Below are 18,196 nucleotides of genomic sequence, written 5' to 3'. Positions count from 1 at the left end.
CCAGGAAGAGTCATCACCATCCGCGCTCTCTCTGTCCTGAGAAGGGCTGATACAGTGGACAAAGAGGGTTCGAGACACAAGAAAGGATGAGGGTGGGGCAGCGGGTAGAGAAATTGGATGGGAAACAGAGGCTAGGCGGAAGAGAGAGAGAGAAATGGACACGGGAACAGAGCATTGGAGTTAGAGAAACCCTGGGGGTGCACAGGGTGGGGGGCAGAGCGTTTGTCAGAGAGAGAGAGAGAATGGGGTTGCAGAGTGTGGGGAGAGAGAATGGACGTGGGTCAGTGGGTGGGGAGAGAATGGAAGGGGGGCAGAGGGTGGGGGAGAAAGAGAGTAACAATGCATGTTAGGAGAGGGTGGGGGAGGGAGAGGGAATGGATGGAGAGCAGAGGGTGGGGGAAGAGAGAGAATGGGGGGGCAGAGAGTGGGAGGAGAGAGAGAATGAGTGTGGGGAGAGGGACTGGATGGAGGAAGGCAGAGGGTGGACGAGAGACTGGATTGGACAGGGGACAGAGGGTATGGAGATAGAATGGACGGAGGTGCAGAGGGTGGCATGTGTGTGAGAGGGCGGGGGGAAGCTAGGGATAGCGAGAGAGAATAGACTGGGGGTGCTGTGGGCATGATTGGATCTTGATTGAATGGGGAGTTGGTGAATGCGTCCCACCCACTCCCAGCATCCCCTTCTTTCCACATGTGCAGTGCAGATTTTTGTGAATGATGCGAGAGAGAATCTGGAGTGTGAGCGCAGTTACCCTCAGATCCTGGCATCAGCAAACCACTGCCTTTCTGTTTTAAAAACTAAATAAAGATGTGGGCAATATACTGGGAATGGCAAGAAGTGACTAAGAAACTGAACCGAGAGTCAACGCTTTCCGGTGAGGGGAGCTGGGCAAAAACAGGAGGATGGAAGGATGAATTCGTTTTGGAATCCATTGAAAGGTGGAGGAATTGGGAAACAGAGATTTCGGGTAGGAGATAGGGAAGGCTGTTCGGTACAAACTAGAATTTTCCTATCCTATTTCCTGCCCTGCAATGACAGCAATGATCTGTTTTCTCAAGGTATTAGCAGAGGAGGATTTGCTGTTCAGGCGCACACAATAAATTTACTCAGGGCCTGAATATCAGCAGTGTTTGAATCCAGGAGGGGAAATTATTTCAAACATCAACGTGACTTGAGAAGCCCCGTGATTACACGCAGCCTGCGTGGGAGTGTTCCAGGGTTCTGACTGTGTACAGAACTTTAACTCTGTAGCGAAATGTGGACTAGTGTTCTCGCTGTAGACGAGCCCTTCTTTGGATCGTTGAAGCTGCTGAGATGCAATGACCCCTGCACCGTGGAAACTCTGTGGAAGCAAATTCAATTCCCCAAATGGGCTGGAGTGTCACCAGCTGAAAATGTGTTGCTGGTAAAAGCACAGCAGGTTAGGCAGCATCCAAGGAATAGGAAATTCGACGTTTCAGGCATAAGCCCTTCATCAGGAATGAGGAGAGTGTGCCAAGCAGGCTAAGATAAAAGGTAGGGAGGAGGTACTTGGGGGAGGGGCGATGGAGATGTGATAGGTGGAAGGAGGTCAAGGTGAGGGTGATAGGCCGGAGTGGGGTGGGGGCGGAGAGGTCAGGAAGAAGATTGCAGGTTAGGAGGGCGGTGCTGAGTTGAGGGAACCGACTGAGACAAGGTGGGGGGAGGGGAAATGAGGAAACTGGAGAAATCTGAGTTCATTCCTTGTGGTTGGAGGGTTCCCAGGCGGAAGATGAGGCGCTCCTCCTCCAGCCGTCGTGTTGTTATGTTCTGCCGGTGGAGGAGTCCAAGGACCCGCATGTCCTCGGTGGAGTGGGAGGGAGAGTTAAAGTGTTGAGCCACGGGGTGGTTGGGTTGGTTGGTCCGGGCATCCCAGAGGTGTTCTCTGAAGCGTTCCGCAAGTAAGCGGCCCGTCTCCCCAATATAGAGGAGGCCACATCGGGTGCAGCGGATGCAATAGATGATGTGTGTGGAGGTATGGGTGAATTTGTGGCGGATATGGAAGGATCCCTTGGGGCCTTGGAGGGAAGTGAGGGAGGAGGTGTGGGCGCAAGTTTTACATTTCCTCAGGGGATCTCCCATCCACCGCCTCCAACCTCATAGTCCCACAACCCCGCACCGCCCGTTTCTACCTCCTGCTCAAAATCCACAAACCTGACTGCCCCGGCTGACCCATTGTCTTAGCCTGCTCCTGCCCCACCGAACTCACCTCCGCGTAGCTCAACACGGTTCTGTCCCCTTTAGTCCAAGAACTCCCCACCTACGTTCGGGACACTACCCACGCCCTCCACCTCCTCCAGGATTTTCGCTTCCCCGGTCCCCAACGCCTTATTTTCACTATGGACATCCAGTCCCTGTACACCTCCATCCCCCATCACGAAGGACTCAAAGCCCTCCGCTTCTTCCTTTCCCGCCGCACCAACCAGTACCCTTCCACTGACACCCTCCTTTGACTCACTGAACTGGTCCTCACCCTGAATAACTTCTTTTTCCAATCCTCCCACTTCCTCCAAACTAAAGGAGTTGCCATGGGCACCCACATGGGCCCCAGCTATGCCTGTCTCTTCGTAGGATATGTGGAACAGTCCATCTTCCGCAACTACACCGGCACCACCCCCACCTTTTCCTCCGCTACATCGATGACTGTATCGGCGCTGCCTCGTGCTCCCACGAGGAGGTTGAACAGTTCATCAACTTTACTAACACCTTCCATCCCGACCTCAAATTCACCTGGACTATCTCAGACTCCTCCCTTCCCTTCCTAGACCTTTCCATTTCTATCTCGGGCGACCGACTCAACACAGACATCTACTATAAACCGACTGATTCCCACAGCTACCTGGACTACACCTCCTCCCACCCTGTCCCCTGTAAAAACTCCATCCCATATTCCCAATTCCTTCGTCTCCGCCGCATCTGCTCCCAGAAGGACCAGTTTCAACACCACACAGCCCAGATGGCCTCCTTCTTCAAGGACCGCAGATTCCCCCAGACGTGATCGACGATGCCCTCCACCGCATCTCCTCCACTTCCCGCTCCTCCGCCCTTGAGCCCCGCTCCTCCAACCGCCACCAAGACAGAACCCCACTGGTTCTCACCTACCACCCCACCAACCTCCGTATACAACGTATCATCTGTCGTCATTTCCGCCACCTCCAAACGGACCCCACCACCAGGGATATATTTCCCTCTCCTCCCCTATCAGCGTTCCGCAAAGACCACTCCCTTCGTGACTCCCTCGTCAGGTCCACACCCCCCACCAACCCGACCTCCACTCCCGGCACCTTCCCCTGCAACCGCAGGAAATGTAAAACTTGCGCCCACACCTCCTCCCTCACTTCCCTCCAAGGCCCCAAGGGATCCTTCCATATCCGCCACAAGTTCACCTGTACCTCCACACACATCATCTATTACATCCGCTGCACCCGATGTGGCCCCCTCTATATTGGGGAGACGGGCCGCTTACTTGCGGAACGCTTCAGAGAACACCTCTGGGATGCTTGGACCAACCAACCCAATCACCCCGTGGCTCAACACTTTAACTCTCCCTCCCACTCCACCGAGGACATGCGGGTCCTTGGACTCCTGCACCGGCAGAACATAACAACACGACGGCTGGAGGAGGAGCGCCTCATCTTCCGCCTGGGAACCCTCCAACCACAAGGAATGAACTCAGATTTCTCCAGTTTCCTCTTCCCCTCCCCCCACCTTGTCTCAGTCGGTTCCCTCAACTCAGCACCGCCCTCCTAACCTGCAATCTTTTCCTGACCTCTCCGCCCCCACCCCACTCCGGCCTATCACCCTCACCTTGACCTCCTTCCACCTATCACATCTCCATCGCCCCTCCCCCAAGTCCCTCCTCCCTACCTTTTATCTTAGCCTGCTTGGCACACTCTCCTCATTCCTGATGAAGGGCTTATGCCTGAAACGTCGAATTTCCTATTCCTTGGATGCTGCCTAACCTGCTGTGCTTTAACCAGCAACACATTTTCAGCTGTGATCTCCAGCATCTGCAGACCTCATTTTTTACCTGGAGTGTCACGAGGACTGGCATGAAGCCAATCGATTCCTTCAGTCCAAGACTGCCAGCGGCGCGGCAGCAATTTTGTGGTTAGCACCGCTGCCTCACAGTGCCAGGGCCTTGAGTTCGATTCCACCCTCAGGGTGATTGTCTGTGTGGAGTTTGCACTTTCCTAACCCCCTCTCCCAATCTCTGGGTGCTCTGGTTTCCTCCCAAGGTGTGCAGCTTAGAGTGGATTGGGTGTTCTAAATTGAGGGATTAGCTGTGGAGGTTATTGGGTGGGATGCTCTAAGGCGGGGGGGGGGGTAAGTGTGGATTGTTGGGCCAAAGGGCCTGTTTCCACAGTGTAGGGGGTTTGATGATTCCCCCAACGTGTCTGCAGCCTGGCTTCCAGCTGCATGTCTCTGTGCTGAAGGTCCTCCAGCATGTGTTTTCCCTAGTTTCCAGCACCCAGAACCTCCCACCTTCTGCAAATCGAAAGACAAGTCCCACCCTGCCCTCTCCAATGTGTGCTATGTAATTGCTTATTCAGTTTTAGTGGCGCAGCAGAGGCCACACATGAGGGTGGCATCAACCAGGACCTTGGATTCTTGTCACATGACAGGTAACCCCACTTCACTGCCACGCTCTCTCACACCCACACAAAGCACACATTCTCACAGTCACACAGATCCCTCTCTCAGACACACACATATGCACCCTCTCACAGGCTGATACTCTATCACTCACACACTTTATCAAGCACGCACACAATCACACGCACTCTCATGCATGTACACTTACATATAAGGCTTTGGTGTGATTTTGTATTTGCAGATACATTGTCCATTTTTTGAGCCAAATACAATCTACAGGCAGTCAATCTATGTGAGATTTTATAAATTCCTACTTTGGAAATCGAACCAGTCTCACTTAAGATTGGGATACAGACCTTACGTTGTGACGAGAATGTGCTTCAAACAAGTTCTGGGATTTACATATTAATGAACCAAAGCCTGCCACCCTATCATTAATATATATTGTAAAAAGCTGCTGGCCCAGCACTGATCCCTGCAGTACCCCACTGGTCACCGCCTGCCATTCTGAAAGGAAACCGTTTATCACTACTCTTTGTTTCCTGTCAGCCAACCAGTTTTCAATCCAAGTCAGTACTTTGCTCCCAGTACCATGCGCCCTAATTTTGCTCACTAACCTCCTATGTGGGACTTTATCAAATGCTTTCTGAAAGTCCAGGTACACTACATCCACTGGATCTCTCTTGTCCATCTTCAGTTACCTCCTCAAAAAATTCCAAAACTCGCTGGTGGGAGGAGCGGATGAAGCCCTTTCCACACTGACAGCGGATGAACGCCCTCTCCATGATATGGACCCTTTGGTAGATTACAGTGCAGATGTCTGAGTGAACCCCTTCCTGCACACAGAGCATGTGAACGGCCTCTCCCTGGTGTGGATCAGCTGGTGTCTCCACAAGTTGCCCACATGACTGAAGCTCTTCTCGCACTTAGGGCAGGTGAATGGCGCCTCTCCGATGTGGACCTGCTGGTGGGTCAGCAAGGTGTAAGAATCGACAAATCCCTCCTGCACTCAGAGCAGGTGAACGGCCTCTCCCCCATGTGAACCCGCTGGTGTTTCAGGAGGTGGGATGCATCGATAAATCGCTGCCCACACAGAGAGCATGAGAACAGCCTCTCCCTGCTGTGAACCTGCTGGTGTGTCTGCTGGTGGGACGACTGAATGAATCATTTCCCACAATGGCGGCAGTTGAACGGCCCCTCCCTGGTGTGAACTCGCTGTTGTGTCTGCAGGCAGCACAGCCAACTGAATCCCTTCCCGCATACCGAGCAGGAGAATGGTGTCTCCCCAGTGAGAACGCATCTGTGGGTGTCTAGCCCCAATGGGGAAGGGAACCCCACATTTCCATGGTTTCCCCATGAGGGGAGCATTCTTTGTGTCGCACTGGGTTTGAAATTAAAAACAGAATGAATGCATAGTCTCTCCCCACTGTGAGGGGTGAGATTTTGATTCCCCAAGCTGAGTAAATTGTTTGACGCATTTTTCACAGACAGCGTACTGAATCTCCCTCACTCGGGTGTCTCGGTATTATTCCTGCCATACCAGTGTTCAAAATCTCTCACACAGACAAAAACAAACATTTCTTCTCGAATTGAATGGCTGCTGATATTCAAGCCCCATTGACTCAAGTGGCGCTGTCAGAAGATGATGTATCATTTGTTTTCAGATTTCTTTCTGCATGTCTTCCTGCAAAAAAAAATCACAAGTTGAGTGATCACTGTCAGTACTGTTAAATGAACATAACATTGGTGGAAATTCCTGTAGATTGCTAGATGAGTGCTGACCATATATTATGCAGGACACAAAAAACCCTCATGCAACAAGATAGTCTTAAGTGTGTATGGAGGAAAATTTAATTTAGATCGCAATAACCTGGAACAAGCTGTCGACAAAGGTGCTGGAAATGGAGCTGAATCAAGAATATGATAATGAAATGCCAAGGCTGCTTGGGAAAAGAAAGCCAGTGAAGTTACTGAATGACTTCCTGCTGTCCTAGTAAATAAAAAAAAGACACGAAATATAGAATGTAACTCTATTACTGCATTAGAAGGTGTAAAATCATAGCCACAAAGTTTTTTATAACAGCCAACAATATCAGATATACACCATATGAAGCAACATATATCAACATTTGAAATCAATGTGCCAATCCCTTAAATACTTCCATGAGAAACTACCCTTATAATTCTGAAGATGAGGTAAGAAGCAAACCTTTTCCAAGGTGCAAACTGTGTACGTGCCAAACTGAGAGAATACACAAGGAAAATACCTTTGAGAGGGACAGAGAGCATCTGAGCACATTTGGAGAGCCTGCTTCCTCCATGGAGTCACTCCAGTTGCTACAAGTGAACAGTCTCCACCTCACCCTACACTCCCCCCATGCCTCTCTCTCTTCCCCTCCCAGGATGAGGAATGGAAAGGGGGTGACATTGCTTTACTCCCAGATGTTACCCAGAGGGAGGGAGTTTCACTCTGAAATTAACAGGGCTGCCTCCACGTTGTGACGTCCACAATGGGGTGGGGGGACGCACTGCGCCTGCGCTGCCCTGCAGCTGAAGCACATGGGGAGGGGAGGACACTTTGCAAACTCCTTTCGCTCTCCTCCACGTCAATGCGGTTTGAGTTCTAGCAAAGCACGGGGTTTAATTTTAGTTTTACACTCTCAGAAGAGGCCCACCTCTGTGAATCCAACACTTTACTCCCCCCCTCCACTCCATGGAAATACCGATTTGAAAGACTCCAGAGTTCCTACCATACATGCTGTAGTGGGTTTGGTAGAAGCTGTTTATTTTCATAAACCATTTCGTCCTTGCCATTCAAATACTAATTTTACACAGATGGTGATTGATGTGTGCAATGAACTTCCTCAGGAAGCGGTGGATGCGGGTACAATAAAAATACATTTGTTTTAGGACATGACTAGGAAAGGTTTGGAGGGATACAGGCCAACAGCAGGCAGGAGAGACTGATTTAGTTTGGGATTATGTTTGGCATGGACTGGTTGGACCAAAGGTCCATGATCATGCTGTATGGCTCGATGGTAAGTTCATAGTTCCTTGAAAGGGGAGTCACACATAGACAGGATAGTGAAGAAGGTGTTTGATATGCCTGCGTTTATTAGTCAGTGCCCCAGTGCAGGACATTGGTTCGGCTACTTTTGGATTATTGCATTCGATTCTGGTCTCCCTACGATAGGATAGGAACGATGTTGTGAAACTTGAAAGTGTGCAGAAAAGCTTGATAAGGATGTCGCCAGAGTTGGAGGGTTTGTGGTAGAAGGAGAGTCTGAATAGGATGGGGCTGCTTCCCTGGAGGGTCGGAGGCTGAGGGGTGATCTTATGGACATTTATAAAATCATGAGGAGCATGGATAGGGTAAATAGGCTAGAGAAAGTGGTAGAGGCTGGTACAATTACAACATTTAAAAGGCATCTGGATGAATGTGTGAATAGGAAAGGTTTGGTGGGATATGGGCCAAATGCTGGCAAATGGGATACTAGATTTATATAGGACATCTTGTCAGCATGGATGTGTTGGATCAAAAGGTCTATTTCCGTGCTGTATATCTCTATGTCTATTTCATAACAAATGTTTTATTTCTGTTGATATAAATATTGTTAGGGAGAGAGAATTCCTCAAGTAGAGGATGATAAGAATCCTGGGAGACCCCTAATTCTGTTCTACTATCTAATTAACACACTTTAAGCACCAAATGTGCAATTATGTTTAATTTTGTTTCATTTTTCTTGTTTTATTCCCTGCTCAGATGACTCTCTCAGTCTGGATGGTTATCAAACTGAGAATATTTGGATTGGGCCTTGTTCGACTGAATGATTTATTGCTCTGGAAGGTGTAAAAGGGGCTCAATGTTTCAGTAGAAAGCCAGCTGAGCCGAGAACAGACAACATCTTACTCTGTGGCAACAGGGAGAAGAGGACAGAGAAATCAGGACCTGAAATCCGAGCTGACACCAGAGTACCATGTTATTAGTGCTTTGATTAGCAGTGCCAACCCTCTATCTTTACCTCGCTTCCTTTTCAACTTGAATGCCACGTGCCCCCTCAATGTTCAGATCCAATCCTTGTCATCGTGAAGCCATGTCCCCGTAAGGAGTCTCAGATCTTAATTATTCTCTTCAATTGTGCAGTCAATTCATTCAGATTTGTTACATGGCAGCACACATTCAGCCATACAGTCTTCAGTTTCAATTTTTGTGTTCTGTAGAATCCAGTTTTGATTGATTAGATTAGATTCCCTACAGTGTGGAAACAGGCCCTTCGGCCCAACAAGTCTACACTGACACCCTGAAGAGCAGCCCACCCAGACCCATTTCTTTCTGATTAATGAACCTAACACTATGGACAATTTAGCATGGTCATTTGACCTGACCTACACATCTTTGGACTGGGACATTTACTTTCTGAGTCCCTTTTTTTAGATTACTTACAGTGTGGAAACAGGCCCTTCGGGCCAACAAGTCCACACCGACCCGCCGAAGCGCAACCCACCCATACCCCTACATTTACCCCTTACCTAATACTACGGGCAATTTAGTGAGACAGCAGTGCTAACCACTGTGCCACCGTGCCGCCCACTCTGTGCCACCGTGCCGCCCATCTTTCTATCATTCTCTGATGTTCAGTTTCCACATCACTACATTGCTCACCTGCCTTGATTCGGATTGGCCATGAAAATGCATGTTTATGCATTCGCAGTAATAGAAGCAGGAGTAGGCCATTTGGTTTTTCGAGCTACTCCACCATTCATTAAGATCATGGCTCATCTATCCATCGTCTCAGCTCCTCTTACCTGCATTATCCTGACTATCCTAAATTCACCTACCATACAAAATCCCATCGAACTATGTCATGAATATGGCTGTTTCTACTGCTTCCTTGAGCAGAGATTACCATAGATTCACCACTCTCCGGGAAAAGCAGTCCCTTCTCCTCTGTCTTAAACCTACTCCCAAATCTTGTGACCTAGTCTCACTCACCGGCAGAAACGACTAGATAGCGTGGGTCTGGGTGGCATGCTCGTCGGATGGGTCAGTGTGGATTTGATGGGATGAATGGCCTGCTTCCACGCTGTAGTGATTCTATGATTTACCGCAGTTGTGTTTGCCATGGACCGCAGCACCAGAAACTCCCACCTTCTGCAAATCGAAAGACAAGTCCCACCCTGCCCTCTTGTACGTGTGTTATCTAACTGCTTAATCATTTCTAGTGCATACAGCCCACACCTCCCGCTGCTGCCAGTAACCTTTACAATGCTGATGAGACAATGCAATACCTGCAGTACTGAAAATCGTAAGGCTTCTAACGCTACCAGTTACTGATTCACCGCTCCCACTGATGGACAGCATTGGAAATACAATGTTGGAGGCTGAAAGAAACAAGCAGTTTAAAACAAAAACTCACCTAACCCTTCACTAGGCTCCCTGCTCAGCACACTTTACTTCAATCACTTCAACTCCACATTGCAACAAATTCCCACTTTCCGCCAATATCATGAATGTCCTCACTCACTCCGTTGCTGTCTCACAAATGAAAGATTTCATTGTAGTTTCTGCTCCCAGTAAGGACAAAACATCCTTGAAAGCTGATCTGACAGTCCAGTCTTCACAATGACACTTCTGCTTTCCTTCAGTCCAAATTGTCCGTGCTGACCAGATATCCCAAATTAACATAGTCTCATTTGTCAGCACATAACCCATATCCCTCTCAATTCTCCCTATTACCAGATGCCCTTTAAAATGCTTTAATTATACCAGCCTCCACCACTTCCTCTGCCAGCTCTTTCCATACACACAGCACGCTCTGTGTAAGAAAGGTGCCTGTAAAGTTCCCTTGAAATGTTTCCCATCTCACCTAAGACCGATTCCCTCTAGTTTTGGACGCAACTACTCTGGGGAAAAGATTTTAGCTATTCACCCTATCCATGCTCCTTATGAACTTGTATAAAGTCATCCTCAGCCTCCAATGGTCCAGAGAAAACAGCCCAGCCTATTCAGCCTCTCCAGATAGACCAAACCCTCCAACTTTGGCAATAGCCTTGTAAATCTTTTCCAAATCCTTGCAAAAGTTCGTAACACTTTTCCTGTAGCAGCGAAACCAGAACCGAATGCAGGATTCCAAAAGTGGCCTAATCAATGTCCTGTACAGCCGCAACATGACCTCCAACATCTATATTGAAATGCACTGACCTATAAAAGCAAATATACCAAATACCTTTTTTGCTATCCTGTCTACCTGCGACTCCACTATGAACCAGCACTCCAAGGTATGTTTATTCAACAACACTCCCCATTAAATGTGTAGATCCTGCCCTGATCTGACTTTCCAAAATCCATATTTCAAAACGGGGTTTTCTGCACCTATGTCATATGGTCTCTTGCTGTCCTGGATACAGTGAGAGAATTGGAAGCAGGCACCAGCATTGAACAGTTCATAACTGGATATAAACATACCTGCATCTAGATGGATAGGCTGGGACTTTTTTCATTGGAGCATCAGAGGTTGGGAGGTGACCTTAGAGAGGATTATAAAATCATGAGAGGTATAAATGAGGTGAAAGGCAAGTATTCTTTCCCTAGTGTGGGTGTTTCAAGATTAGGGAGCAAATTTTGAAGGTGAAGAAAGAAATATTTTAACAAGACATGAGGGGCACCTTTTTTTTAAAGATAAAGAGTGGTTCGTGTGAGGAATCAATGTCCAGAGGAGTTGTTGGATGCAGGTACAGTTACAATGTTTAAAAGACATTTGGATAAGTACATGAATAGGGAAAGTTCGGAGGGATATGGGCCAATCATTGGCAGGTGGGCCCAGTTTAGTTTCAGAACACCATCAGCATGGACGTGTTCGACTGAGTGGTCTGTTTCTGTGCTGTATGACTCTGTAACTGTTCTGTACTGGTCTTAAAACCATTTTCTTGCCTCCTCCCATAACTTCTTCGTTCTTCAAAATCACATGAACTCAGCCTTGAATAAATTCAATAACCGACCTAACTGCAGGAAGACATCCTCACTTCTGAACTCAATTCCTCTCGCTGATATACTACTTGCTTTGCTCATTGCTTGCTGCACTTTCTGACAACTGGCAGTGACTGGTGTGGAAGGACACTGAGGCCCCTTTGTCTATCCACACGTCACTCCTGATGTAGGGCTCGTGCCCGAAACGTCAACCCTCTTCCTCCTCAGTTGCTGCCTGACCTACTGTGGTTTTCCAGCGCCACAATATTCAACTCTGATACAGCACAGCAGTCCAAAGTTGAGCACGTACACCTTAGTCCAACACAGGCACCTCCCGATCATAACAAATATTAAGCGTCCAAATGCGAATACGGGAGACAAATGCCGACGCTATTTTATTTTGCCAATTTTTTTCCCTGTGCCTCTACATTTTATTTCTTTTGCATTTTGTCTGGCTTCTCAACGTTTCTGTCCTTTCCCCAGGGCAGAGGTATTCCAAAACTAGAGGGTAGAGGCTTAGGGTATGGGGGAAGGATTTTAAAAGATCTAAAAGACTAGGAATAGAACATTCACCCCTTACTGAGCGAAAGTGAGGACTGCAGATGCTGGATATTAGAGTCGAGAGTGTGGAGCTGGAAAAGCACAGCAGGTCAGGCAGCATCCGAGGACCAGAAGAATTGACGTTTCGGGCAAAACCCTTCATCAGGAAATAGCCATGGGAAACTGCAGGGCTGTAGCGTAATCGAGTGAGTCTAAGTGGGATGCTGTTGGGAAGGTTGGTGTGAATGGCCTGGAAGGATGATATGGTTCCACTGCGTTAGCCACGTGTATTGTGAGAAATGTAGGAGGAGTGGGTTCCAGTTCATGGGACATTGACACCAGGCCTGGAGAAGGTGGCATTTGTGCCGTCTCTCTCTTCACATTCTGCCCCCCTGTCCATTTTCTCCCTATTCACTGCCCCCTGCCCATTCTCTCTCCTCACACTGCACCCTCTATTCTCCCCCCCCAACAACCCTCTGAACCACAGTCTGTTCCCCTGTCCATTTCCCTCCTCTCTCCACCACCACCAGCGACCCCCTCATCCCCTGCACCCCCACAATCGTCCTTTCTCGTGCCTCAGCCCTCTTTGATCGCTGTATGAAGTCTTTCTCAGGGGAGATAGAGAATGGATGGTGATGACTTTACCTGGGAAGCACGGCATGTGGGAAATAGTTGATATTTAAAATTGAGAATAACTAAAACCGTATATTCAGAAACTTCGTTTAAAGTCGGGAAGAATGTTATTTTTTCCAAAACAAAAGCTGCAAAAATCTTTCTGAAACTTGCATTGATGTATGTGCAGTTAGGCCACAACAAAGGAGAGGCTGTAAGGAGTGAATGAGTGAATAAAAGACAAGTCCAACCTTGCCCTCGAGGAGAAAGTGAAAACTGCAGATGCTGGAGATCAGAGTCGAGAGCGTGGTGTTGGAAAAGCTCAGCAGGTCAGGCAGCATCCAAGGGGCAGGAGAATCGCGTTTCGTGCATAAGCACTTGGCACTCGGCCATCGTTCGTTCAATCCCCCTGCGATGGCGCGTGAACTCACTGGTGCCTCCGCAGGTGGGAGGAGCAGGTGAATCCTTTCCGGCACTGACAGCAGGTGAATGGCCTCTCTCCGGTGTGGAGCCGCTGGTGGGTCAGCAGTGCAGCTGTCTGAGTGAACCCTCTCCCGCACATGGGGCACGTGAATGGCTTCTCTCCCTTGTGGACCCACTCGTGCAACTGCAGATGGCAGATCCGACTGAAGCCCTTCCTGCACACTGAGCAGGTGAATGGCCTCTCCCGGTGTGAATGAGTCTGTGGGTTTCCAGCACGGATGAGGAAGGGAATCCTTTCCCACGGTCCCCACATTTCCACGGTTTCCCCATTGAAGGAGCTTTCCTTGTGTTGTTCTGGGTTTGAAATTACCAGTCTATCCCCACCGTGAGGGGTGAGAGTTTGATTCCCCTAAGCTGAGTAAATGGTTTGAAGCACTTTTCACAGTCAGCGCACTGAATCTCCCTCACTCGGGTGTCTCAGTATTCTTCCTGCCACACCAATGTCCAAAATCTTTCAAGCAAACATGTCTTCTAGATTGGAATGGCTGCTGATATTCAAGGCCCAATGAATCAAGTGGCTCTGTCAGAAGTTGATGCATCATTTGCTTTCAGATTTCTTTCTGCACGTCTTCCTGCAAAGAAAAATCACAAAATAAGTGATCACTGTCAGTACAGTTAAATGAACATAACATAGGTGGCAATTCCTTTAGATTGCCAGATGCCGGCTGATCACATATTATCCAGGCCACAGAAACCTGAAAACCCTCATGCAGCCAGATAGGCTTAGGTATGTATGGAGGAAAACTTCATTCCAGTGACAATAACATGGAACAAACTGCCTACAAAGATGCTGGAAATGGAGCTGAATCAAGGATATGAAAATGAAATGTTAAGGCTGCTTGAGAAAAGAAAGGCAGTAAAATTGCTGAATGACTTCCTGCTGGCCTATTAAACAAAAAATAATGACAAAAAAGGACGTAACTCCATTATTACATTAGAAGGTGAATAATAATTTCAAACAAACCTTTACAACAGCCAACAATATCAGATATACATCATATAGAACAAAGAACAAAGAACATTTACAGCCCAGGAACAGGCCCTTCAAGCCTGAGCCGATCCAAATGTACTGTCTAAACCTGTTGGTCAATTCCTAAGTGTTGTATCCCTCTACTCCCCACCCACTCATGCACTTATCCAGACGCATCTTAAATGAATCTACCGTGCTTGCCTCTACCACTCTGCTGACAACGCGTTCCAAACGCCCACCATCCTCTGTGTGAACTAAAACTTATTTTCGCTTTGAATAAGTGCTGCCCTTGCCGCGTTCATTGTAATGGCAGCTCTGCCCCATCCCTGAGTAAGGAAGACGGATCTCGTTTAACGAAGCTGCTTTTTGAGAAAATTGATTATCTGTTTTCGCACAAGGTAATGTAAGAAGCTAGGGCTCGTCCGGGATTTGAACCCGGGATCTCTCACACGTCCACGCAGCAGGAGGCCCGAAGCGAGAATCACACCGCTAGACCAACGAGCCACATACAGTTGGTGCTCTACATTTTTTTTAATAATATGCCAATCCCTTAAATGCTGCCCAGTTCCTTGGGAATCTAACTTTTTAGTTGTGAACATGAGTAAAGGAGCAATCCTTTTCGAGGGTGCAAACTGTATACGTGCCAAACTGAGGGAATACACGAGGAAAATAGCTTTAAGAGAGATGGAAGGTATTTGAGCACCTTTGGAGTGTCTGCTCCCTCCCTGGGTTCACTCCAGTTGCTACAAATGAATAGTGTTTCACCCACCCGTACCTCCCCTCCCCCCTCGCTGCTGGAGGATGGTGAATGGAAAGAGGGAGACATTGCTTTGCTCCCAGATATTGCCCAGCGAGAGGAAGTTTCACTCTGAAACTGACGGGGCTGCATCCGCATTGTGACGTCAACAATGGAGGCGGGCCGGACAGCTGTCCTGCAGTTGAGGCACGTGTGGAGGGGAGGGCACTTTGCAAAGCCCACTCTCCTCCAAGTCAATGCAGTTTGAGTTCAAGCAAAGCAAGGGGTTTAAATTTATTTTAGGAAACCTCCTTTGTGCCGTGGGAAAACTCCCGCCGCTGGAAATACAGTGCTACAGATTCAAATTAACAGAAGCAGGAGTAGACCATTTGGGCAAGCCTGCTTCGTCATTCATTAAGATCACAGCTCCACCAAACTGCACTATCCCGACTAACCGGTAAAGCGCATTTCAGAAGAATGGACAGCCCGTAGGCCAGCTAAAAACTGCTTCCCTGACCGGGAATCGAACCCGGGCCGCGGCGGTGAGAGCGCCAAATCCTAACCACTAGACTACCAGGGAGACATAAAGCCGCCCGTGTAGCTCTGCTGAAAATGGCCTCGCTGCCCGGGAATCGAACCCGGGCTGCAGCAGTAAGAAGACTTGCACCGGTGCATCCATCAATGTAACTTTTTTGTGTCCATTGCTCCCGATGCGATCTCTATAACATTGGGGAGACTTAGAGTCAAGTCACATCTCCGGGACTCTCCTGCGCGCCTTTATTGCAAAAAAGCGCGGAGTGGACCCGGAAGCTGGTGTAGCGCAAGCTAACCTGGGTAGGTTTCTCTTCCTATAAATGCGCGCAGGAGAGTTCCGCAGATGTGACTTGACTCTCCTGTCTCCCCAATGTTATAGAGATCGCATCGGGAGCAATGGACACAAAAACTTACATTGATGGATACAAGAAAAATTAAATTTAAACTGTAAAACACACGTAACCGCGTCTACAAACAGACACTGCCAAGCAGCCCCGACCTGCTCCGTCGAGAGAGTGAAGACTGTTCACTCGTTTGTAGCTGCAGAAGCAATCATCCCAACACATGCAAACAAATCTGCATCAGGATGCTATTTGAACGAGCTACATCACACTGCAGCACCCAGGTACGGTGAAGATCAATAAACAACTGTAAAGCGCATTTCAGAAGAATGGACAGCCCGTAGGCCAGCTAAAAACTGCTTCCCTGACCGGGAATCGAACCCGGGCCGCGGCGGTGAGAGCGCCAAATCCTAACCACTAGACTACCAGGGAGACATAAAGCCGCCCGTGTAGCTCTGCTGAAAATGGCCTCGCTGCCCGGGAATCGAACCCGGGCTGCAGCAGTAAGAAGACTTGCACCGGTGCATCCATCAATGTAACTTTTTTGTGTCCATTGCTCCCGATGCGATCTCTATAACATTGGGGAGACTTAGAGTCAAGTCACATCTCCGGGACTCTCCTGCGCGCCTTTATTGCAAAAAAGCGCGGAGTGGACCCGGAAGCTGGTGTAGCGCAAGCTAACCTGGGTAGGTTTCTCTTCCTATAAATGCGCGCAGGAGAGTTCCGCAGATGTGACTTGACTCTCCTGTCTCCCCAATGTTATAGAGATCGCATCGGGAGCAATGGACACAAAAACTTACATTGATGGATACAAGAAAAATTAAATTTAAACTGTAAAACACACGTAACCGCGTCTACAAACAGACACTGCCAAGCAGCCCCGACCTGCTCCGTCGAGAGAGTGAAGACTGTTCACTCGTTTGTAGCTGCAGAAGCAATCATCCCAACACATGCAAACAAATCTGCATCAGGATGCTATTTGAACGAGCTACATCACACTGCAGCACCCAGGTACGGTGAAGATCAATAAACAACTGTAAAGCGCATTTCAGAAGAATGGACAGCCCGTAGGCCAGCTAAAAACTGCTTCCCTGACCGGGAATCGAACCCGGGCCGCGGCGGTGAGAGCGCCAAATCCTAACCACTAGACTACCAGGGAGACATAAAGCCGCCCGTGTAGCTCTGCTGAAAATGGCCTCGCTGCCCGGGAATCGAACCCGGGCTGCAGCAGTAAGAAGACTTGCACCGGTGCATCCATCAATGTAACTTTTTTGTGTCCATTGCTCCCGATGCGATCTCTATAACATTGGGGAGACTTAGAGTCAAGTCACATCTCCGGGACTCTCCTGCGCGCCTTTATTGCAAAAAAGCGCGGAGTGGACCCGGAAGCTGGTGTAGCGCAAGCTAACCTGGGTAGGTTTCTCTTCCTATAAATGCGCGCAGGAGAGCTGATCTGACAGTCCAGTCTTCACAATGACACTTCTGCTTTCCTTCAGTCCAAATTGTCCGTGCTGACCAGATATCCCAAATTAACATAGTCTCATTTGTCAGCACATAACCCATATCCCTCTCAATTCTCCCTATTACCAGATGCCCTTTAAAATGCTTTAATTATACCAGCCTCCACCACTTCCTCTGCCAGCTCTTTCCATACACACAGCACGCTCTGTGTAAGAAAGGTGCCTGTAAAGTTCCCTTGAAATGTTTCCCATCTCACCTAAGACCGATTCCCTCTAGTTTTGGACGCAACTACTCTGGGGAAAAGATTTTAGCTATTCACCCTATCCATGCTCCTTATGAACTTGTATAAAGTCATCCTCAGCCTCCAATGGTCCAGAGAAAACAGCCCAGCCTATTCAGCCTCTCCAGATAGACCAAACCCTCCAACTTTGGCAATAGCCTTGTAAATCTTTTCCAAATCCTTGCAAAAGTTCGTAACACTTTTCCTGTAGCAGCGAAACCAGAACCGAATGCAGGATTCCAAAAGTGGCCTAATCAATGTCCTGTACAGCCGCAACATGACCTCCAACATCTATATTGAAATGCACTGACCTATAAAAGCAAATATACCAAATACCTTTTTTGCTATCCTGTCTACCTGCGACTCCACTATGAACCAGCACTCCAAGGTATGTTTATTCAACAACACTCCCCATTAAATGTGTAGATCCTGCCCTGATCTGACTTTCCAAAATCCATATTTCAAAACGGGGTTTTCTGCACCTATGTCATATGGTCTCTTGCTGTCCTGGATACAGTGAGAGAATTGGAAGCAGGCACCAGCATTGAACAGTTCATAACTGGATATAAACATACCTGCATCTAGATGGATAGGCTGGGACTTTTTTCATTGGAGCATCAGAGGTTGGGAGGTGACCTTAGATAGGATTATAAAATC

The 18,196-nt window shown here is 48.3% G+C and overlaps 3 non-coding genes across 3 annotated transcripts; all 3 read right to left on the bottom strand.

Annotated features, from left to right (window-relative positions):
• Positions 1-15,431: 15,431 nt before the first annotated feature.
• On the bottom strand, positions 15,432-15,503 carry trnae-cuc (transfer RNA glutamic acid (anticodon CUC)). Its single transcript has one exon. It is a non-coding gene; the product is annotated as a tRNA-Glu (tRNA).
• Positions 15,504-16,158: 655 nt separating this feature from the next.
• Positions 16,159-16,230, bottom strand: trnae-cuc (transfer RNA glutamic acid (anticodon CUC)). Its single transcript has one exon. It is a non-coding gene; the product is annotated as a tRNA-Glu (tRNA).
• A 655-nt stretch (positions 16,231-16,885) lies between these two features.
• Positions 16,886-16,957, bottom strand: trnae-cuc (transfer RNA glutamic acid (anticodon CUC)). Its single transcript has one exon. It is a non-coding gene; the product is annotated as a tRNA-Glu (tRNA).
• Positions 16,958-18,196: the final 1,239 nt, after the last annotated feature.

This window comes from Hemiscyllium ocellatum (assembly GCF_020745735.1).
Source record: "Hemiscyllium ocellatum isolate sHemOce1 chromosome 27 unlocalized genomic scaffold, sHemOce1.pat.X.cur. SUPER_27_unloc_16, whole genome shotgun sequence".
Classification (NCBI taxonomy): domain Eukaryota; kingdom Metazoa; phylum Chordata; class Chondrichthyes; order Orectolobiformes; family Hemiscylliidae; genus Hemiscyllium; species Hemiscyllium ocellatum.
The sequence above is the reverse complement of the archived record's forward strand: the minus strand, read 5'-3'. Positions and strand labels throughout refer to the sequence as shown.